We start from the raw sequence: 23,922 nt of genomic DNA on the forward strand, positions 1-23,922 counted from the left end.
GCTTCTCATAAATCCTATAGCCAATCACTATGCGTCAAAACTTTAGTGACATTTAACAACAACAGCAACAATGTGTATTTAAATGTACCAGGAAACTCATCACTTTTATAGCTTCTCATTCATTTCCCAATAATTTTCCTTCTGCCCAAAGAACAACTTGTATACAGTTTTTTCAATGTGTGTCTACTAATAGCAAATGCCAGTGTTCTTTCTCAGAAAATGGTTTTATTTTACTGTCATTCTTTAAAGATATTTTTAGTGGATACAAGATTCAAATTTAGTAATTACATTCTTTGAGCATATTAAAAATATCATTCTAATGTCATCTGGCTTCCCTTGTTGTTAAAGAGAAGTCAGCTATCAAACTATTGCTCTTTTTTAGAACACCCATCTATTATTCTTTGATAGTTTGTAAGATTTTCTTTTTGTCGTGCGTATTTGTTGTGGGGCTCTGGTATTGTGCTGCAAGATAATGTGCTGGACTGGAAGGTCAGTTTGAGCAGCAAGATCAGTGGTTGAAGCTCACCAGCTACTCCTCAGAAACGCTATATATATTGCTATGAGTTGGAACTGACTTGATGGCACTTTACAACATCACTATTCATTGTACATATTTCATCTATGAACTGATATGCTTCATCAGTACTGAAAACAAATACCCATTATCTCTTCAAACATTGACTCTGTCCCATTCTCTCTTCTTTCTGTCTTTCTACTGAGCGTCTGGCAGACTTTGACGCAGTGTCCTTTGTGTCCTCTCTTATCAACATTCTTTTTGGTCTTTCCATGGTTTTCATCTGTCTTTCAGTCACTGATTCTTTCTCCAGCTGCGTTTTAGAATGCCAATGCATCCATCTATTGATTTCTTAATTTTGATTGCTATCTTTTTCAGTTTTATAATTTCTGTTTTGTTCTTTCCAATATTTCCTATATCACTTTTAATGGCTTCAGATTATATAGCAAAATTTCCAAGCATATCTTTTATCTCATTGTATTAAGTAAGCATAACTGTTTCAAAGTACCTTTTTGATAAATATGGCATTTGTGCTTTGAAGTCTTTGTGCTTTATTTCTACTTTCCTTGGGGTCTGCTAGACCAAGTGTTAGCATCGATGGACTCAAGCATGGCAACAGTAGTGAGGTTGGCCCAGAATCGGATAGTGTTTCATTCCGCTGTGCATAGGGTTGCTATGAATCGGTACCAACTCGATGGCACCCAACAACAAGTTCATACTCATGCTGTTTCATCACCTCATACATCTGGTCACTAAGCATGGTAGTTCAGTAACTATTAGTAGGAATCAGTCAAAATCCTCACATCAACTTTCTTTTGCTTTTTCATGTCCCTATGGATAGTGTTGCACTGTGGGTTAATGCAGTGGACTGCAAAGTCCGTTTGAACCCCAAGGTTGATGGTTCAAGCTCACAAGCGGCTCCTTGGAAACCCTATACAGGTTCACTATGAATCGGAACTGACTCGACGGCACTTTATAACAATAGCAAATGGGTAATAGTGGAGTCCTGGTGTGGCACTGTGGATTAATGCACGGGACTGCAGATTGGCTTGATCTGCAAAGCTGGTGGTTCACACTCACCAGTCACTCCTCAGAAACCCTATACGGGGTCGCTATGGGTCAGAACCTACTCGATGACACTTAACAACAATAACAGTGGGTAATAGCAATCTGGAGTCACTTTAATCTGAATTCATATTTGAGATTTTCTGGGTCACCTAGATGACTCACAGCCAGACTGGAGTGTTTATGAGTATCCTTTACTTCATGTGAGTCTTTACTCTTATGGTACAGCTCTGGAAGTTCAGTCCACAGCAAAGACAGTTTAGTTACCTGGATTCCAACTTTTTCCATTAGCCTCATTATTGTTTTTGTTCTTGTAGTTATCAAGGGTCATCAAGTCAATTTTTAATTCATAGCATAGTGGTTACAAATTGGGCTGCGAACCTCAAGGTCAGCAGTTTGAAACTACCAGCTTTTCCGCGGGAGAAAAATGAAGCTTTCTGCTCATGTAATGGTTTATAGCCTTAGAAACCCTGTACAAGCTTGCTGTGAGTTGGAATCAACTGGACAGCACCATCACCACCACCATCGCCACCACCATGGGCAATCAGTTCTAGACTATCCTGAGTGAAAGTGTGCTACGGATACAGGGGAAATTAGACCATCTTCTTACTGGACAATATCTATAATCACGAAAATAGTACCTACTGGTGTGAAAACAGTTAACCTTTTGCCCTGGAGTCCTTCACAAAAACAAACAAAAATGTACCTGGAAGAACTTAGAAGGCATTGAGAGAAAAGTAGCAAGTTTACACAGCTGGACCAAACTACAATACTAACAAACTCTCCATACAGGCTTAATGGCAAATCAAAATAAGACAACATATTAATAAACCATGGAGAACTTCAAAGAATGGAGATCCTTCTTCAGAGAAGTTCCTACCTGGAGCAACCACCAAGAGCTGGAATGAACATACAAAGGGAGCCTGTAGGCACCATGTATGTACCCAGGATCGTAGCAGGCAATTTGCCTTCGGATTCCACCAGTGCCATCAAAAATGTGCTAATGCAAGAAGTGCTTGAAATTAAAGCAAGCAAGTTTTATGAACAGTTCAAAGAACAATATGAATCAAGAACTACATGACCCACTGACATGAAACTACAGAGTCCAAAGGCAAAGCAATTACAAGAATATTTTTATAGGGCTGAAACAAAGAATGAGGACTTTAATATTCTAATTTGTTTACATTGACTGAGGTCAGTCAAGAGCAGGACAAAATAAAGCTTGACTTACAGTATTTTTAGTTATATTAATAGAGCTGGAATATGCTGATTGGCCAAAAGATATAATTGAAAGGTGGGGGTGGGTGGGTCTCATGACCATAACAAAATAATTACATAATAATGGCATGATGAATACTCCCAGGAAAAGATAGTTAAACTTTACTGGCCCTAAAGCATTTGGACCTCCTGAGGAGATCAAATGCAAATCATTTTGATAAGTTTTGGAGACAGATTCCAGGACATGTAGTATCCATATTCTTAGCCTGACCACAGAGAAAAGCATTTCTTTCATGATACAGTCTGATCCTAAGCCACAGAATTTGAATCTGTATGAAACATTACATTGAACCTTAGCATTGTTGTCATCAAGTGCTTTTGAGTCATTTCCGACCCATAGTGACCCTGTATAGGGTTTCTGAGGAGTGGTTGATGAGCTTGAACCGCTGACCTTGCAGTTCAAACCGACCTTACAGGTCCAGCTCATTAACCCACAGCACCACACCAGGTCTCCATTTTAATTTTAGGTTATATTGCCTTTGGTTTTATACCTCATGTCACTGTAGAGGGTTAATGCTCAAGCTTTTACTTGAGAGGAGAATGAAAATGTCTGTGTTTGAAGCAGTACCCTTCAATTTTTGCATTTTAGCATTCATGGATATAATCACCGGCATTTCCATAGGAATGAAAGGGCTGGGTGCTAGGTGATTTGTGGTTATGATGTCTAAATTAAGATGAACAAGGCAGCAGCCAAGTGAAACATCCAATTCCCAGTTTTAAAGTGGCCACCATCACTAACTGATATTGCCAAAGTAATTTGACAGTGGAAGGAAGAAAAGCCACACAAAGAGGTGAGAATGTAGACCTATACAAGTATAATTAATAGAGGGGCTCCCAAATTTGTCCCCTGGCCATGTGTTCCAATTTCTTTAACAGATTCATATGATTTCAAGAGAGGTGTATAGAAAATATGATCGTATTAACATCAATTTAAAAAAAAATTAGAATGAATTAGAAACTTATAAAATGATGGACAAAGAGGTTCTATTTAATTAAACATTATCTTCAAAATAATTCACCAAAGATGGAGTCAGCTATGCTGAACCCAAATCACCAAACCAGCTAAAATAAAATCAACCCTGTTGGTTTTCCCTTTGTCAGAACCCCACCAATTTCCTTCCTGTTTACCAGAATGTCACCAATTTCATGTTACTAGAACCCTACCAAATTTTCTTTTTTACCAGAACCTCACCAATTTCCTATTTAAAACAACAACAACAACAACAAAAAAAAAAAAACAGTTTAACCATTACAAAAGTTGTTTAAACCCAGGCCATGTAGCTAAAGTTTTCTGTATGGTTGTTAATATAAAACCCTGACTTTATTTACTTTGTTCCCAAATAACTCCAATCTGTTTTCAAGGCTTCTAAATTCATGAATCTCTAAATCTTCTGAGTTCTGCACATTAACTTTATGAAAGACTCTGTGTGGCACGTAGGATAAGCACCTGACTACAAGGTCAGTGGTTCAAATTCACCAGCCCCTCCTTGGAAACTCTATACAGGGTTGCTATGGGTAGGAAGCGACTCAATGGCACTTAACAACAACACCCTCATAGCCAGATTTCCAGATAAGCAGCAGATAGGTATATAGGGGGGAACAACACTAGTAAGGTATGTTTACCATGTAATGGTCAGTCATTCAAAATCAAATGGATAGCATTAATGACAAAGGTGAGAAGGGAGGAGAAGGTGGGTGGGATGGAAACAGAAACCACAGGGAGGAAACATGGTAGCTGTTGTTGCATGGAAGGGATTGCAATCATTGAGATGAAACAAAATTTATCATTTATAAAATTGATGATCTTGTCTATAAACCTTCACTGAATTCACAATAAAAAGTAAGGAAAAAAAAAAAGATTTAGGAAATGAGGCCCAGAGAAAATAAACCACATGATCACAAATAAAATTTACTGAAACCTTTCCATGGGCACGACAACTCAGTGGAAACCTTGGGTCAGCTCAGTTCATTTCTGGCATGGCTGGAAAAACAAAAATGGCTTCTTATGACTAGTGTGGAACGCAGCCAAGGATGGCAGGCCAGAACAAGAGGAAGTATTTCAAACGTGAGTCTGACAGTGGATGTGAGACTTTAGCCTTTTGCAGGGAAACAAAGCCAAAGTTATAACTTTGGTTTTTAATCCAAAACCAAATATTAAAGTTACTTGTAAACGGTTCTGATGTGGCAATTCTTTGTAACATAAAGTGTAGTCATCTAGTTTAAATTTATACAGCTATCTTCATCAATGCTATACCAAACTCAAACAAACCATCATTTTCAAGTCAATTCCAAATCATGGTGACCCCAATGGATTTTTTTTTTTTTTTTAATGAAAATACCTGTCTTAGGCTGGGGTCTCTAGAGAAACAAAACCAGTGAAACATACATATGAATATATATGTTGTTGTTAAGTGCCTTCGAGTAAGTTCCAACTCATAGTAACCCTGTAGAGGGTTTCTGAGGAGCGACTGGTGGATGTGAACCAACAGCCCTACAGTGCAAGCCCACCTTGTGGTCCAGTGCTTTATCCTACAGTGCCACACAAGGACTCCATGTATATCAAGGGAAAGGCTCACAACTGCTGAGGTTGGAGACTCCCAAGTCCAGTTCAGATGAACTAAGATCAGCAGGCAGGCAGACAGGTGCAGCAGGCAGGCTGCCGATGGCTCCTAAGATCAGTAGGTGACAGAACAGGTCACTGGCTGAGGTCCAAAGAACTGGAGCATGGAGAATGAGCCAGATGTAAGACCCAGGTCCAGCAGAAAGCAAACAAGCTTTGCCTGAGTATCCAATATATTCTAAGCTGACCTCATGCCTCAGAAAACAGCCTTTCAGTTGATTGGCTATGAGTATTGTAAAGTTAGCTACACTTGCTCATAGCCAGTCATCATAGAGTTAACTACAGATGGGAATAACCACATCTTAACTGCCAAACCACTGGGAATCCTGGCCCAGTCAACTTAACACAAATCCTTAACTCTCATAGCACCTTAGTAAGACTAAGATTGCCAGGTCTTTCTTTTGTGGTGCAATTGTGTGAGTTCAAACTACCAACGTTTTGGGTAGCAATTGAACGTACACTCTTTGCAGCCACCCAGGGAGTCAATACCATAAAAAATTTATGAGTAAGAATTTACTTTGTCCCAGATACCATGATTTGCACTCTAAAGACCTATGGAGTCCTGGTGTGGCACAACAAATAAACACTGAACTGCTAACTGCAAGGTTGACAGTTCAAAGTCATCAACCACTCCTTGAAATGCCTATTCAGGGTTATTACAAGTCAGAACCGACTTGACAGCATTTAATAAAAACAATAAGTAAAAACGAAGACCAAGGAGATCTGTGCTAATTCTATTCCATTTTTATTCATGAGGAAATGGAAGCTCTGCAAAATTAACTTACCTCCAAATCATAAAAGTGTGTGTTGTTTTACTCTGTTTGCACTCTTACCAATATGCCACTCGGCTTTTATGTTCTTTAGTATTTGTGTCCTCTGTCCAATTTTAGAAAAAAAACAAAACCTCTTTGAAAGAAAAACAAAAACAGCAACCAAAAAAGAAACAAAACAACACAAGTGCTTCTTTTAGTCACTACTGTGCCCTCACATCCAAGCTTGACAACTAATTCAAAATAGATACTTGTTGAATGAACTAATAAATGATAATAAATAAAGTATACCATTTTACCACCACACCTGTGAGCTGGCAAATACTTTATTTTGACTCTGTTGTTGTTAAGTGCTGTCTTGTTATTGTTGTTAAGTGCCGTCGAGTCGGTTCCGACCCATAGCGATCCTGTACAGGGTTTCCGAGGGTGTACTGTCTAGTTGATTCCAAATCATTGAACTTGTATAGGGTTTCCGAATTGTGGCTGGTGAGTCTGAACCCCCACCTTGTGGTTCAGATCTACTTTGTGGCCCAGTACTTATCCTATAGTATCACACTGTAAATTCTGAACTTTCATGAACATCCCTCTCCTTGTATCAGACACAAGCATCTATTTCTTGGCTGTTGTTGTTGTTAAGTGCCATAGAGTTGATTTTGACTCATGTATATGTTTTGTATGTTGTTGTTAAGTGCCATCGAGTGGGTTCCAACTCACAGCAACCCTGTATAGGGTTTTGAGGAGCGGCCAGTGAGCTTGAACTGCTGACCTTGCAGTTCAAACTGACCTTGCAGCCCGGCACACTAACCCATAGCACCACATAGCACCCCTGTATATGGCTTCCAAGAAGTAGCTGGTAGGTTTGAACCACTGACCTTGTGGTTAGCAGCCCAGTGCTTATCCTATAGTGCCATACCAGGACTCATGGCAGTGGTGAGCATATTCTCTTCTGCCATCAAACCAATATTATTAAAGTCCCCATGAAAATAAAAATATGGAATGTTCTCGTGTGTGTGTGTGTGTGTGTGTGTGTGTGTGTGTGTGTGTGTAGTTAGCTCCATTAATGCCTGTGACTGCTGAACATTGTCACTTAAAATGTTACCTTTTAAATATAGTGCATGAAGTTAAGGAAGATTTAGGTGCATTAGACTTTTGAGTTAAGTTAGATAGTATAAAGACTTTCATTCCTCCTTTTTGCTCAGTAGTACTCATTTGTTACTTACACATTTTACTCCTTACAGTGCAACCTTCTAACCAATTCAGAAATGTGTATCAAGATATAAAATAGTAACGTGACCCAATATTTGCATAATATAATTAAGTTTCCAGAGCTGTTCTCCATCAGATCTATCATTGCATTTTATGTTTCATTTTAGCAGAGCTGCAGTATGTTTGAAATTCATTGTGTTACGATAATATATAGTTGAATACCATTAAGACATTGGTATTGAGGGGTACAAACTACACCCTTCATTTGTGTAGCACTATAGAAAGTGTTTTCCATACACATTATCTTAATGGACCTCACAACAACCCTGAAGAGGAGATAAAGCAGGTATTTGAATCTTTATTTTACAGCACAGGAAATGGAGACTCAGAAGCTAATCGACTTGTTTCTGAAGGTCATCCAACTAGTAAGTGGCAAAGTCCAGAATACATTCTAGGATTTCTGTGCTTTAAAAATTTTCTCCCTTACACCTTGCTGTATTTAAAACCATAAAAAAAAAATTCCATATTGGTAATTGATATACTCGACAGAAGAATTGATAAAATTATGTGCCTCATAGTTTCTGATTATCTACATAATGTTATATAGCACTCATAATATGTTTTTGGAATTTTAAAAATGTTTTAAGCAAAACATTTCTAAGGTCCCTGGAATAACTAAATCCACACTGGCAGGGTGAATAAATTGGGTTTCAAGGAAATTAAATGGCTTGCCCAAGGTCAAGAAGATAATTAGTAAATGAACTCATGTTTCCCATCTTATTTATTCATTCAGGACTCTTCTAGGATTTATTAGGCCTTTATTATATGCAGATCACTTTCTGAGGAAGAAAGATACAAAGATTAGCAGCATATAACAACAGCCTTTACTAGCCTAATATTGATAAGTACCATCAAGTTAATTCCAACCCTTAGCAACCCTGCATAGAGTTTCTTAGGAACAGCTGGTGAGCTTGAACCACCAACCTTGAGGTACAAAACAACTTTGCAGGCCAGCGCATTAACCCACAGCGCCACACCAGAACTCCAGTTGTCTAATAGAGACGAGGAATGTACATTGATCTTAAGAAACTGCAAGGCACAGACTGATGGAACCGTAACAAAAGGCACAAACACAGGAAAGCAAAAGAGTAAAGACTACAATAATATTTTCATTTTGTTACACTGATTTCAGAGTAAGGCAGTAATATTATATGACTTGTTCATTAGTAAGGATGGACCATAGAAAAAATATTTAGTTCTGTTTTTAAAATATCTTAAAATGTACTGTATCAGTGTACTTATAAGTGTGTGTGTGTGTGTGTGTGTTTATGTGTGTATTTGAAGAACACTAGTAGAGTCCTGATGTGGCTCTGTGGGTTAATGCACCAGACTGCAAAGCTGTTTGAACGGCAGTGTTGGCGGTTCAAGTTCACCAGCTGCTCCTCGGAAACCCTATACAGGGTTGCCTTGGGTTGGAATCAACTCAATGGCATTTAACAACAACAAGTGGTGGAGAATTATGGTTCAGGTCCAAATGAAGGGTCAGTAGTTTGAATCTACCAGCTGTTCCACAGGTGTAAGATGTGGAAGATTGATTACATAAAGACTGCAGTTTAGGAAACCCTGTGAGACAGTTCTCCTGTATGTCCTATATGTAGATGGACGTAAGGTTGCTATGAGTTGGATTAGACTCCATAACAATGAGTTGGCATTTTTGTTTGCTATGTTGTTGTTAAGTGCCCTCAAGTAGATTTAGATTTATAGTGAGGAGTGGCTAGTGGGTTTGAACTGCTACCTTCTGGTTAGTATTCCAATGCTTACCCTACAGAATCACACCATATACATATTTTATATGCATATACATATAAAAATTGTTGTTAAATGCCATTGAGTCAGTTCCGATTCATAGCTACCCTTTGTAGGGTTTCCCAGGAGTGGCTGGTGAGTTTGAACCACCAACCTTGCAGTTCAAACTGACGTTGTAGTCCAGTACTTATCCTGCAGCTCCACACAAGAACTCCATACATATAAATGTTGTTCTTAAGTGCCGTCGAGCCGATTCCGACCTATCACGACCCTGTATAGGGTTCCGAGGAGCAGCTGGTGAGCTTGAACCACCAACCTTGCAGTTCAAATGGCTTTGCAGTCTGGCGCATTAACCCACAGTGCCATACCAGGACTCCATACATATAAATAGATGTGTCTGTATATCTATTGTTACGAATATGTAAATGTATATATGTATATTTATGAGCCTTGGTGGTTCCTCAGTTAAGTGTTTAATTGCTAATCGAAAGGTTAGAAGTTCAAATCCATCAGCCACTCATGGAGATAGATGAGGCAGTCTGTTTCTGTAAAGATTTATAGTCTTTGACTATATAAGACAGTTCTACCCCCTGTCTTATGGAGACCTGGTGTGGTGCTGTAGGTTAATTCATTAGACCGCAAAGCTGTTTGAACTGCAAGGTTGAGGGTTCAAGTTCACCAGCTGCTCCTCGGAAACCCTATATAGAGTCACTATGGGTCAGAACCGGCATTTTACAACAACAACCCTGTCTTATAAAGTTACTATGAGTCAGCATCAACATATTGGCAGTGAGTTTTGGTTTTTGGTACACACAAACGCACACATATCCAAATATATGGTAATGTGTATAAGAGTCTTATAATGTACAGCCTTAACATTCTCACACAACACCTGAAATCATCTCAAGTTTCCTAATGTAGCTGACTCTGCAAAATCCAATTTTAAAACATCACTTAAACATCGGACAGATCTGTGAATCTAAACCACACTCATGTCATCTATTTAATACATCTTACCACCATTTGCTGCCACCATTCAACTCCTTAGAGTTTTGGTGTGATGCTGTAGGATAAGCACTGTACTACTAATCCCAAGGTTTGTGGTTCAAATCCACAAGCCAATCTTTGGAAAACCTATACAGGGTCACTATGAGTCAGAACTGACTTGATTGCACTGGTTTATTAAATAGGTCTCTTTTCAGATAATGTTTATAACTAAACATTAGCTTTATCTGGGGGATGATTTTCACAAAGTATCAACATTTTCTGTTGTTGAGGTGGTGGTGGTGATCATTGTTTCTCTACTTCAGGAGAGTTAGTACCTTTCTAGAGAGAAACCACATTACAATGTGGGGCTCGCTCAACTCCACACTGATTTCAGATGACTCAATTAAACAACACATCGTCAATAGTGAGTTTCCAGGGACTCACAAATCAATACTACCAACTTTGAGATCAAAAGTTGTGTTTCCCTAAGTAAGGCACATCTCTTTGTTATTTGTACCAATAATTAAAAATAAGTCTTTCAGAAAAAAAAAAAAAAGTTATGGCAATTTTGAGATCCATCTCAATTTCAGGAACTTTGAAGTATAGAAAACAATAATTCACATTGAAATTGATGGAACAGAAGCTAAACTGCGAATAATTTAAAGACTTCTTTATTCTGGAAGTTAAGCAGTGAACTATTCATAACTAAAACACACATAGTGAAAACAGCAATTCCTATCTGTTTATCCTCCCATCTCTGACTGTCACTAAAGTCAGTGTTTCGATATATGAGGCATGCATTAGAATCACCAGCAGAGCTTGCTTAAAATACAGATGTCCAGGTCCCACCTGATAGCTTCTAATTCAGAATTAAGAGGGGTGGAGCCTAAATTCTGTCTTTACAACACGCTCTTCTTCAACGTCTGAAAATCAATATCCAAAACCCAGTACTATGGAAGTATAATCCTTTCTTTGGGTCACAGTGTGCTTTTTAAATTTTCTTGTTTTAAATGTTTTTTTTGTTTGTGTGTTTTCAAGCTACCACTGTTAAACCCTATTGAGTTTAGCAGTTGCCTAGGAATTTGTAATAAGTGCTTGGCTGCTAACTGAAAAGTTGTCAGTTCCAACACACCCAGCAGTTCTGCAGGAGAAAGTCCTGGTTACCTTCTCCCATGAAAATTACAGCCTAGAAAATCCTTATGGTACAGTTCTCTGTCACACGGATTGACTGAGTTTAAATTGCTTCAGTGGCACATAAGAACAACAATTTATTGTGTAAAATATTGTTATATTGCTCATTTAAAAAAATGTATCCTAAAGAATTCTTTAAGAAAACAGGCAAATATTTATTAGTGTTAGATGCTGACAAGTTGATTCTGATTCGGAGTGACACTATGCACAGTAGAACAAAACACTCCCTGGTCCTGTGCCATTGTTACAATTAGAGTTATGTTTGAACCCACTGTTGCTGCCACTGTGTCAGTCCATCATTGGGGGACTTTCTCTTTTTTGATGACCCTCCACTTTACCAAGAATGATGCCCTACTCCAGGGATTGGTCCCTCCTGAAAGCGTGTTCAAAGTACAAGAGATGAAGTCTCTCCATTCTTGCTTCTAAGAATGACTTTACTTCTTCTAAGAAAGTCTTGTTTATTCTTCTAACAGTACAGGGTACTTTGCAAATTCTTAGTTAAATGGATAAATAAACTTTGGTACATATGCACAACGAAATACTATGCAACCTTGAAGAATAATGATTAATCTGAAAACCACTTCATAACATGGATGAAACTTGAGGAAATTATACTGAGTGAAATAAGTCAATCACAAAAGGACAACGACTGCATGACCTCACTATTGTAAAAATCTAAGAAAATATGCCTATATGCAAAGAAATAGTCTTTGGTGGTTCACCAGGGATGAGAGAGAGGGGAGGTTAGGGAGTAGACTCATGTAGCTTTGGTGATGGGGCAGGCAATATACAAGGAGAATAAAGTCAATACACCAAGAAAAGGGAGCGTGGCAGATGAACATTAAAGATGGGGAAGATTTCAGGAGGTATTGTTATTGTTATTAGGTGCCATTGATTTGGTACTAATTCATAGCCACCCTATGCAGAACAAAATGAAACACTGCCTGGTCCTGCACCAACCTCACAATTGCTGCTATGTTTGAGCCTATCACTGCCTCCACTGTGCGAAATCCATCTATAGGGGGTCTTCCTCTTTTTCTCTGACCCTCCACTTTGCCAAACATGATATCCATCTCCAATTACTGGTCCCTCATGATAATATGTCTGAAGTATGAGAGATGAAGTCTAGCCATCCTGGCCTCCTAGGAGCATTCTGGCTGTACTTCTAACACAGATCTGTTTGTTCTTTTGCTAGTCCATGGTACTTTCAATATTCTCCTCCACCACCATAACTCAAATGCATCAATTGTTCTACGGTCTTCCTTATTCATTGTCCAACTTTCACATGTTTTTGAGGTTATTGAAAATACCATGGCTTAGGTCAGTGCACCTTAGTCCTCAAACTCTAATACCTTTGCTCTTCAACACTTTAAAGAGGTCTTGTGCAGCACATATGCCTAATACAATACATGGTTTTATTTCTTGATTGCTGCTTCCATGAGTGTTGCTGGTTGATCCAAGCAAAACGAAATCTTTCACATGGCTAAATGGGTATGCATGGGCTAAATGGGATCGAGGTAAATAATGATTTATGCAAAACCTTAGAACAACAGTGTTCTGTGTTACTGGGATGGAGATGTAGTCTGAATGGGTAAAGGAGAGGAAAAGTGTTTAGGTGCTTGACTGTCTTGTGGATATTGGTTTCCCCTACTTACTATTGTAAAATAGACACTTAAGTGTGATAGAAATTAATATTGAAAATTATGATTACAGAAAGCTTTTAAACCCATTTTTATGCTATGACTGATTAGATTAACTAAAATGAGAATTAGAATTTGCCCAGGGAACTAGGTTTCTTGTTAAGATTTTGTGGAGTATGGGGCCTTAAGTGGAGTACTGAGCCCCACCTAGAACCTTTGATGTGGGACATTCCCACTTGCAAAAACATGCAAACCAGCTAAGAAAGACTGGGAGAACAGAAGATTCCTATTGAAAGACCAGCAGAATAAAAGCAGTTTGGCTTTTAGATTATTAAGCAAGCTGTTTGCTTTGGAGGCATCAAGCCAAGATAAATCAGTCCATCAGGAAAACCCCTTTCTAAGACTCAAATGCAAAGGTAACCTACGAGCAGTCTAGTATGCACGCTGGTGACAACCTTGGTCTAATTGTGAGTAGAAGTGGGGGAAATGCAGCAATAAAGATATGGGCTGAGTTTGACCATTGACACCCATTGACCTTGTGATGAGAGAAAGAAGAGTAAGGGCTAAATGGTATGAAGTTTAGGAAGATGAGCACTGTCCATGGGCACTGACCTAGCCACTGGGACTAGAGCGGATAGTGAAGTAGCCAACTGGTCTGAAGTGCAGGGAGGCATATGTGAACCCCTACACTTGAAACTAGTACCCATTTGACCTAGCTTGGATGGCTAGCTAACTAGAACTCAGCTGAAGATAAAGATGCTTGATACTGTGAACAAGTTTAAATTGCTACAATTGATGTACTGGGCCTTTGTTTATGATTGCAGTTGCTCAACGTTCCAACTGAAATGGAAGGAGTCTTCATATTAAGGATCAAGCTTGCTTTCTCAGTGCAGTGGGTTGACAGGGATGGGAAATTTAGACACTGGCTATCAAAAATGGGGGCCTATAAAGGTAGAAAGTGGCTGGCTTACAGCTTTCATGAGTCTGTTTAGTTTCAGAATGAGGGGGTTAATGTAGAATCCACAGTGAATAATGTTCCTCTTTTCCAGATGGGTCTGGTGAAAGGGGATGGGGGATGATAGTGATAGTATTTTATGATTCAATTGTGAGTAATTGTTAGCAGGATTAATTGCAATGGTCACAACTATAATTGTAGAAGATGTGTAACTAAAAGAGGGGACATAGGAACAGAGGATCCCAGGACCATAAAAAAGGAAGAACATTGTGAAGTGTGAGTATTACGGAACATTTAATTGTGCTCATGAGGAATCTGTACCTGGACCAAGAAGCAGTTTTTCGAACAGAACATGGGAACACTGAATGGTTTAAAAATTAAAAAGGTGTGAGACAAGGTTGTATTCTATCACCATACTTATTCAATCTGTATGCTGAGCAAATAATCCGAGAAGCTGGGTTATATGAAGAAAAACCTGGCATCAGGATTGGAGGAAGACTCATTAACAACCTGCAATATGCAGATGATACAGCCTTGCTTGCTGAAAGTGAAAAGGACTTAAAACTTTTACTGATAAGATCCAAGAGCACAGCCTTTGGTATGGATTACATCTCAATGTCAAGAAAACAAAAATCCTCACCACTGGACCAATAAACAACATTCCTATCAATGGAGAAAAGACTGAAGTTGTCAAGGACTTCATTCTTCTTGGATTAACTATAAACACAGAAGCAGCAGTCAAGAAATCAAACGCCGTATTTGCATTAGGCAAATCTGTTGCACAAGACCTTTGTAAAGTGTTGAAGAGCAAAAATGTCAGCTTGAGGACTAAGGTGCGCCTGACCCAAGCCATGGTATTTTTAATAACCTCATATGCATGTGAAAGCTGGACAGTGAATAAGGAAGACCGTAGAAGAATTGATACTTTTGAGTTATGGTGTTGGAGGAGAGTATTAAAAGTGCCATGGGCTGCCAAAAGAACCAACAGATCTGTGGAAGAAGTGCAGTCAGCGTGCTCCTTAGAGGCCAAGATGGCCAAACTTCGTCTCTCATAATTCGGACATATCGTCAGGATGGACCAGTCACTGGAGAAAGATATCATGTTTGATAAGGTGGAGGCTCAGCGAAAAAGAATAAGACCCCCAACGAGATGGATTGGCCAAGTGGCAGCATCAAGGGACTCAAGCGTGGAAACAGTAGTGAGGTTGGCCCAGGATCGGGCAGTGTTTTGTTCTGCTGTGCATAGGGTCGCTATGGGTTGGTACAGACTCGATGGCACCTAACCACAACAACAATGAATGGATTGTGAGATGCTTCTTAGAAAAGTGGCAGCAACAGAGGTGATGTCAAGGAGAGACATAGCAGCTGCGGACTCTAGGCCCATGGACTGAAAAGGCTGTGTGCCTGAGGGCAGGAGGCTGACTTGCAAAATGTGCCTATTGGACATTTAAATGAATATGTATTTTATTTTGTATGTGCACATCAAATATTTTTTTCTTTGTTGAGTTTTGAAAAATAAAATGTAAAATGGAAGTCACAGGTAGGAAGCAGGATAACTTGTCACAGGGAGGGGATTATAATGATTGGGATAAAACAAAACATATGATAGGTTGAAAGTAAAGCTGATGATCTTGTCTGTCTATCTTCACTCACAATAAATAGTTGAAAAATAAATAAATTCTCTTAGCTAACATGGCAATTAAAATGCATCAATACTTTTACCATATTTCATATTTATGGTCCAACTTTCCCACGCATAGGAAGTGATTGAAAATACAACTTGTGTCAGTCGCACTTTATTCCTCAAACATCTTTGTTCTTTAAAGTTTTAAGAGATTTTATGCAGCAGATTTGCCTAATGCAGTACATCCTTGAATGCTGCTTCCGTGAGTGTTGCTAGTGGATCCAAGCAAAATGAAATATTTGATAACTTCAGAGTCTTTTCTCCATTTATCATGATGTTATTCATTGGCCCAGTTGTGAGGATTTTTGTTTTCTTTACATGTACAATTCATGCTAAAGGCTTTAGTCTTTGATTTTATCAGTATGTACTTAGAGCTCTCTTCACTTCCCACAAACAAGGTTGTGTCATCCGCATATAGCAGGTTGTTAATGAGTCTTCCTCCAATCCTGATGCCATGTTCTTCTTCATATAATCCAGCTTCTTGGATTATTTTCTCAGCACACAGATTGAATAAGTATGGTAAAAATATGCAATCCTGATGCACATCTTTCCTGACTTTAAACCATTATCTCCTTGTTTTGTCCTAACAACTGCCTTTTAGTCTATGCAGTTTGCTCGTGAGCACTATTAAGTGTTTGGGAAAACCCATTCTTCACAATGGTATCCACAGCTTGTTATGATTCACACAGTCAAATGTCTTTGTATAGTCGATAAAGGACAAATAAACATTTTTCTTACATTCTTTTTTTTCAGCCAAGGTTGATCTTACACATCACAATAACATTCCTCATTCTACATCCTTTTCTGAATCCACCTTGAATTTCTGGCAGCTCCCTGTTAATGTACTGCTGTTACAGTTTTTAAATTATCTCCAGCTCTTGCATGTGATATTAATATGAATTAATCAGTTTTCCAGGTAGCTGTCTTCCAAATGTCTTAGCATAGACCACTGAGCTATTCCAGAGCTGTGTCCGTTTGTTGAAACATTTCAATTTGTATTCTTTTCATTCCTGGAGGCTCGTTTTCTACCAGTGTCCTCAGTGCAGTTTTGACGGCTTCCTTCAATACCATATTTCAATATCATATTATTTGATCAAATGCTACCACTTGAAATGGTTTAAGCATTCACCAATTTTATTTGGTACCTTGACTGTGTCTCTTCCTTCCGTTTTCTTTTGAGTTCCCTGCATCATTCGGTATTTACTCATGTTGTTGTTGATAGGTGCCATGGAGTGGGCTCCAACCCATAGTGACCCTGTGTAGCATTTCCAAGGAGTTTCTGGTGGGTTTGAGCCGTTGACCTTGCAGTTAATGCTCCAATGCTTATCCTACAGTGCCACACCAGGATCCCATTTTCCAATAATGCCACTTCCATTCCTGCTTCTGTGATGTCTCATTTGATACAAATTATAGTTGCAAGTTTTACAATCACAGTTAAACCTGGGAACCAATAGAATCATATGATCCTATCATCATCTTTTCCCCAAACCATCAATTCTTTCGCCTGAAAAATGCTGAGAGTGTTCTACCTTTTGGTTTTCTGACTTGCGGTCTTTGTCCATCCATATGGTTAAGGTTAACTCTACTCTGAAGAGGCAGTTCTCCGGGTATATTTTGAGTGCCGTATGACCTGAGGGGCTCATCTCCCAGCCCTGTATCTGAGAGTGTTCTGCTGCTATTCATAAGGTTTCCAGTGGCTAAATGTTCAGAAAAATCTTTCCTTCTTTCTAGTCTGTGTTAGTCTGGAATCCCTGCTAAAACCTGGTCCACAATGGGTGACCTTGCTGGTATTCAAAATACCGTTGGCAAAGCCTTCAGTATCACAGCAACACATAAGCCACCACAGTACAAGAAACTGACAGACCAGAGTACTAATATTTATCATGAATATATAGTTAAATTTCTCTTCTCTTTTACTTATGAAAGTCATACAAAAACCTCCTTTGTTTTTTTTCAAACTGCCTTTTCTTTCAGGCCAATTGATGTAGCTTGCATTAAATACTTATAAAATCTGATCCAAGAAATAATACAGTTCAGATCATGGCTCTTTCCCAACTTCCTATTTCAACTCTTTTTTTTTTGGCTAGGATCCTCTTTTACTTCCTATTTCTGACCTGATTTACATATCCATCATTGAGTCATTACAAACTTAGTGTCATAAACCCACTGTTACATATCATAGCTACAATTTTAGCCAAACATTGTTCGAAGGAAGGTAAAAGTTTCTTTTAAACAAGTGTTACTGGTGACAAGACATGGACTCATCACTATGAACCTGACAGTAAACAGCATAGTATGGAATGGGAACATCCTCAATCGCCGACCAAGAAAAAGATCAAAATTCATCCATCAGCTGGAAAATTATTGCTTATACTTTTGTGGGATTCTCAAGCGTCAGTACTGGAACACTATCAGGAACAAGGTTCAGTAATCAATGGTGCTTGTTACAGTGAGATGCTCACTGAAGAGCTGAAGCCTAAACAGATTAAATGCAGATGACTGCTATCGAAGGGCATTGTGATGTTGCATGACAATGCATGTCTAAACGTCTTTGCCCACACTACTAATACTTTGAAATAAACTTCTTGAGGTGTTAAAGCATCCCCCATATGTCTTGATCTTTCTCCACTGGACTTTCACCTGTTTGGCCCCTGAAAGCAGTCTTTTGCGGATGAGGATTCACCTCTGATGAAAACGTGAAGACGGTGCATTCATGGCACATGGCTCACCTTAAAACATTTTTTTTATAAGAGAATATGAAAGCTTATTGACAGACATACAAAGTATATTGGAAAGCAAGGAGAATATGTTGAAAAAGGGTATATTTGTCTTTTCTATAAGTTGACTAAAATACATTCTACAACCAGAGTGTCATTTACTACTTATTAGTATATGCTGTAAGTAGTGTCCTGGAGTGGTGCTGTAGGATAAGGACTGGACTGTTAGCTGCAAGGCCAGCAGTTCGCCTCTACCAGCCAGTCCTCGGACACCCTATACAGGGTCACTGTGAGTCGGAACCAACTGAACAGCACATAGCAACAACATACACTATAATTAATAGAAGGAGCCCAGTGGTTGAGGGCTAATCTCCTCCCTTAAAGGTTGGTGGTTTGAATCTACCAGCTATTCTGTGAGTAAAAGATGTAGCAATCTGCTTCCATAAAAATTTACAACCTGGGGTACCCTAATGTGACTGTTTAGCTCTGTTTCACAGAGGTTCTATGAATCAGCATAGGCTTGAAAGCATGAATTTAGGTTTTAGAGTCCTGGTGTGGGTTAATGCACTGGACTATTATGTCGGTTTGAACCGCAAGGTTGGCGATTCAAGCTCACCAGCTTCTCCTTGGAAACTTTATACGGGGTCACCATAGGTCGGAGGGAGTCCTGGTGTGGCACTGTGGGTTAATGCGCCAGACAGCAAAGCCATTTGAGCTGCAAGGTCAGCAGTTCAAGCTCACCACCTGCTCCTAGGAAACCCTATACAGGGTCGCTACGGGTCGGAACCAACTCAACAACACTTCACAACAACAACAATGGGTCGGAACCTACTTGGCAGCACAGAATAACAACAACATAGTTAATAGGAGCTCTGGTGATGCATATATACATACATACATACACACATACATACATTGTTATTGTTGTTAGGTGCCATTGAGTTAGTATTGACTCATAGCAACCCTATGTACAACAGCATAAAACACTGCCCGATCCTGGGCCAACCTCACAATTGCTGCCATGCTTGAGCGCATTGATGCTGCCACTTTGCCAACCCATCTTGCTGGGGGTCTTCCTCTTTTTCTCTGACCCTGCACCTTACCAAACATGATATCCTTCTCCAGTGACAGGTCCCTCCTGACAATATGTCCAAAGTATGTGAAACAAAAGTTTGGCCATCCTGGCCGCCAAGGAGCACTCAGGCTACACTTCTTCCAACACAGATCTGCTGGTTCTTTTGGCAGCCCATGACACTTTCAACATTCTCCTCCCAACACCGTAACTCAAAAGCTACTCCTTATTTGTATTATTTTATTTTTATTTATTTATTTTCTTTTTAATATAATTTTATTTAGTTGTTGAAAATGTGAATAGCAAAACATATACCAATTCAACAGCTTCTGCATGTACCATGTAACATTCATTACATTCTCCAAGGTGTGTAACACTCCTCATTTTCCTATCCTTCTTGTTCCTCCCATTAACATAAAATAAATTCATCGTCTCCTGTCATTCCTTATAGAATCTTTTGAGTTGCTGTTGTCAGTTTGATCCCTTAGAGTTCTTATGAGTGTATTGCACAAGGCAGACCTTTTTTACTAGCCAAGCTAACTGTTGTGTGGTTGAGAAGACTCCAGGAACTATTTTTGGATTAAGGTTTAAAGATTAGAGGGCAAGTAGTAGATTTGGTGGTGGTTGGTGGTTATGTGCCGTGGAGTCGGTTCCGACTCATAGCGACCCTGTACAGTGTTTTTCCGAGGCTGTAAATCCTTACGGGAGCAGAAAACCTCATCTTTCTCCCGTGGAACAGCTGGTAGTTTCGAACTGCTGACCTTGTAGTTCACAGCCCGATTCGTAACCACTACGCATAAAACTTCAGGTTCCAAGAAGTCTGGAGAATTTAAAATTCTGTCTGTATTGCCCCCCTTTTGATAAGTATTCTCTTACAGAACCTGTGGGTATAATGTTCAGTAATGATAACTAGGAACTAACCATTTCTTTGGGTCTCAAAGAAAAGAGACAAATGGAATCAATTAGGTACACATTACATGTATTCCTATTGTTGACTTCTTCTTTCTCTGATGTTCCAGGCAAATAAAGACCAGCTATTATGCTTTGGATAGCTACTTGCAAACTTTTTAAGACCCCAGACACTACACATTACATCCAACTAGGAGGTACAATGGTGACAGTAAACATGCTAATAGGCCAAGTTACCTATAACCCTAAACCTCTAAACCAAGAAACCAAGTGCCATGAATTTTTTGGTTATACATAAGAGGGGTCTCAGCAGCTATTTATTTCTTTTCATTGTTGTAAATTATCTACCCCATAACTTTTACTTAGCCAGTAGGAGCAATGACGTCTTAATATATGCTATACTATGGATACAGCTGCAAGACAGTAAGCTGAGTGAAATAAGTCAATCAGAGAAGACAGATACTGTATTGATCTCACTTAAAAAAAAAAGACAAATGTAGAGAGACCAAAGTGTATTAGTGGTTACCAGGGATGGGAGGGAAGGGGAGAAGGGATTAATGGTGGTAGAAATACTGAGGCTAGGGTTGCACAGCTGATTATTGTCATTTGTATTTGTATTATTTTAGTGGTATCATTATATTCCATTGTAAATACTAATAATTAGTTGTTTCCAGTCTTTTAGAACTGCGTTGTTATAGTGACAAGTCTTATAAAAAATGATTTCACACACATGTAAATATCTCTATGGCATAAATTCCTAGGAACAGAATGTCTAAATCCAAGGGTAGGTGCATTTTGCATTGTTATATACCTGGTCAGAATCCCTGGTGGAACAGCCCTTAAATGTGCTGAAGGTTAGCCTAAAGGTCTAACGTATCCAGCAGTTGCACAGGAGAAAAACCTGGTGGTCTGCTTCCTTAAAGGTGGTGGTGGTAAGTGCTGTCAAGTCAGTTTCTACGCATAGCGGCCTGTATACAGTTTCCACAGAGCAGCTGGAAGGTTGGAACTGCCAATCTTGTGGTTCACAGTCCAGTGCTGATCCTACATAGACACACCAGGAGTTCCCCCACTAAATATTACAGCCTAGAAAACTCTACAGGACAGTTATACTTTTTCACATGGTGTCCAGCTGAGTGGAAATCTACCTCATGACACATACCAACAACATGCCTCACCAGATTGCCCTGAAGAAAGGTTGTACCTGTTTACACTCCCTCTACAACGTATGTTCTTCCCCACAGCCACACCAAACAATGCATTTTAAAGAAAGTTCTTTTTCCTATGATATATAAAAACAGAATCATATTATAATTTAAAACTGCAAGTCGTTACATATGCGTAAGATGAGCTTCTCAGTCTCTTTTAATTCTATGTCAAACAGAATGACACACCTCCCAGCCATGGGTGTTGTTGTTAAGTGCCATGGAGTCAGTTCCAACCCACAGCGACCCTGTATAGGATTTCCAAGGAGCAAGTGGTGAGCTTGAACTTCCGACCTTGCGAATCAAACCAACTTTGCATTCCAGTGCATTAACCCACAGTGCCATGTCGAAGTTCAGAGATGAGAGGATTTTAACAAGAGTCACACTGCACCTCAGGCATATTCTTACCAAATGAGTGACCAGTAACTGCCTCTGAATTAAGTTCTCTTAATAGTCCCTTCACAGTCTCAATTATCTGCATATGGGGCAGAAGATTCTCAAATGACATTACTAGAATCATGAGATTCAAACTGAGCTTAATCAATGCATGGTTTTCACATATTCATAATGGACTTGTCTGCTGCAAAGACATGTCAAGCCATCAGGAAATTAGAGGACAATTATCCTTAACAGCAAAAGAGTAATCGCTGCTGTATCACCAATGAGCAGATTCCACAAAGATTTCACTCACGTATCTTGGGAATGGCAGATGATGAGATAAAATTACCTTGGCTGATTTGTGTGCAGATGTTTGTCTGGAGCTTGTTATTCACACCCTGCTATATAGTTAGTGCTATTTCCTTTTCTGGTTCCATCCAATAAATGCTGTGTCCTTCAAAAAATGAACAGAGTTCCAGCAAGCCTCTGCCTGCTTCACCCATAGTCACACTGCAATGCCATTTAAGAGCAGCGTCCTTATTACACCCACAGCCTTTCTGCAAATCCGAGGATTCCACAGTATCAAATGATTATTAACAGCCCAAAATATTTTTGGATCCACACTGAACACTCATGGAAGCAGCAGTCAAGAAATCAAGTGACATATTGAGGTAGTCAAATCTGCTACAATAGACCTCTTTAAAGTGTTGAAGAGCAAAGATGTCAGTTTGAGGACTAAGGTCCTCCTGACCCAACCATGTTATTTTCAATCGCCACATGTGATTGCAAAAGTTGGACAATGGATAAGGAAGATCTGAGAAGAATCTAAGCATTTGAATTACTGTGTTGAAGAAGAATATTAAAAGGCCAGAAAAACAAACATACCTGCATTGATTGAAGTGTAGTCAATATGGTCCTTAGTATCCAGGACGGTAAGACTTGGTCTCACATACTTTGGACAAGTTATCAGAAGGGAGCAGTTCCTGAAGAAGGACATTATGCTTGGTAAAATTTTGGGATGGTGAAAAAGAGGAAGACTGCCAATGAGATGGATTAACACAATGGCAGCAGCAATGAGCTCAAAAGTAACAATTGTGAGGATGGTGCAGGACCAGGCAGTGTTTCGTTATGTTTTGAAAAGGGTGTCTATGAGTTAGAACCAACTACAAGGCAAGCAACACCTTAACAACAACAACAAAAACAAAGATATTTAGAAGTTAAGAAGGGAAATTTCCTCATTACTCCTATTGAATAATGACTGTTCCCATTGGCCATCAAAGAGAATCAAGTTGGTTTTCCACAGAGAAGCTGATTGGTTCTTGATGAATAATTTAGTCCTCTGGGGGAGTGAATTATTTCTCCCTAACTTCTGGTGTGGCGCTATAGAATCAGCAGTGGACTGTGAACCACAAGGTCGGTGGTTGAAACCTACCAGCTGCTCCTTGGAAACCCTATGTAGGGTCACTATGAATTGGAACAGACTATACGGCACTTAACAACAACAATGGAGTCCTGGTAAGGTGCTGTGTGTAAATGTGCTGGGACTGCAAGGTCAGTTTGGACCACAAGGTCAGTGGTTCAAACCTACCAGCCGCTCCTCAGAAGCCCTCTACATGTCATTGTGGATAGGAACCAACTTGACAGGGTTTCACAACAACAAGAACATATGGCACCTACTCAAACAATCAGTGATTCCTTTGACCTCCTAAAGAAGACCATTAGCTGACCTTTTCAGATTTATTTATTTATTTATTTATTTATTTATTTATTTATTTATTTAATTTAAAGTTTTTATTGTGGATTGAGTGAAAGTTTACAGGGCACATCATCAGTTTCACATTCAACCATTCATATAACTTGTTTCATTACATTGATTATAATCCCCTCCAGATACCATCAGATAAAAGTATTTCTCTTTATCCACTTTA

The 23,922-nt window shown here is 39.2% G+C and overlaps 1 protein-coding gene across 3 annotated transcripts in view; it reads left to right on the forward strand.

Moving 5' to 3' along the window:
* The window catches only part of JAKMIP2 (janus kinase and microtubule interacting protein 2), a 307,935-nt gene that overhangs the window by 124,883 nt on the left and 159,130 nt on the right, over positions 1 to 23,922 (forward strand). The gene's annotated exons all lie outside the window — the stretch shown is intronic.

This window comes from Chrysochloris asiatica, unplaced genomic scaffold (genome assembly GCF_000296735.1).
Source record: "Chrysochloris asiatica unplaced genomic scaffold, ChrAsi1.0 scaffold00280, whole genome shotgun sequence".
In the NCBI taxonomy this organism is placed as follows: Eukaryota; Metazoa; Chordata; class Mammalia; order Afrosoricida; family Chrysochloridae; genus Chrysochloris; species Chrysochloris asiatica.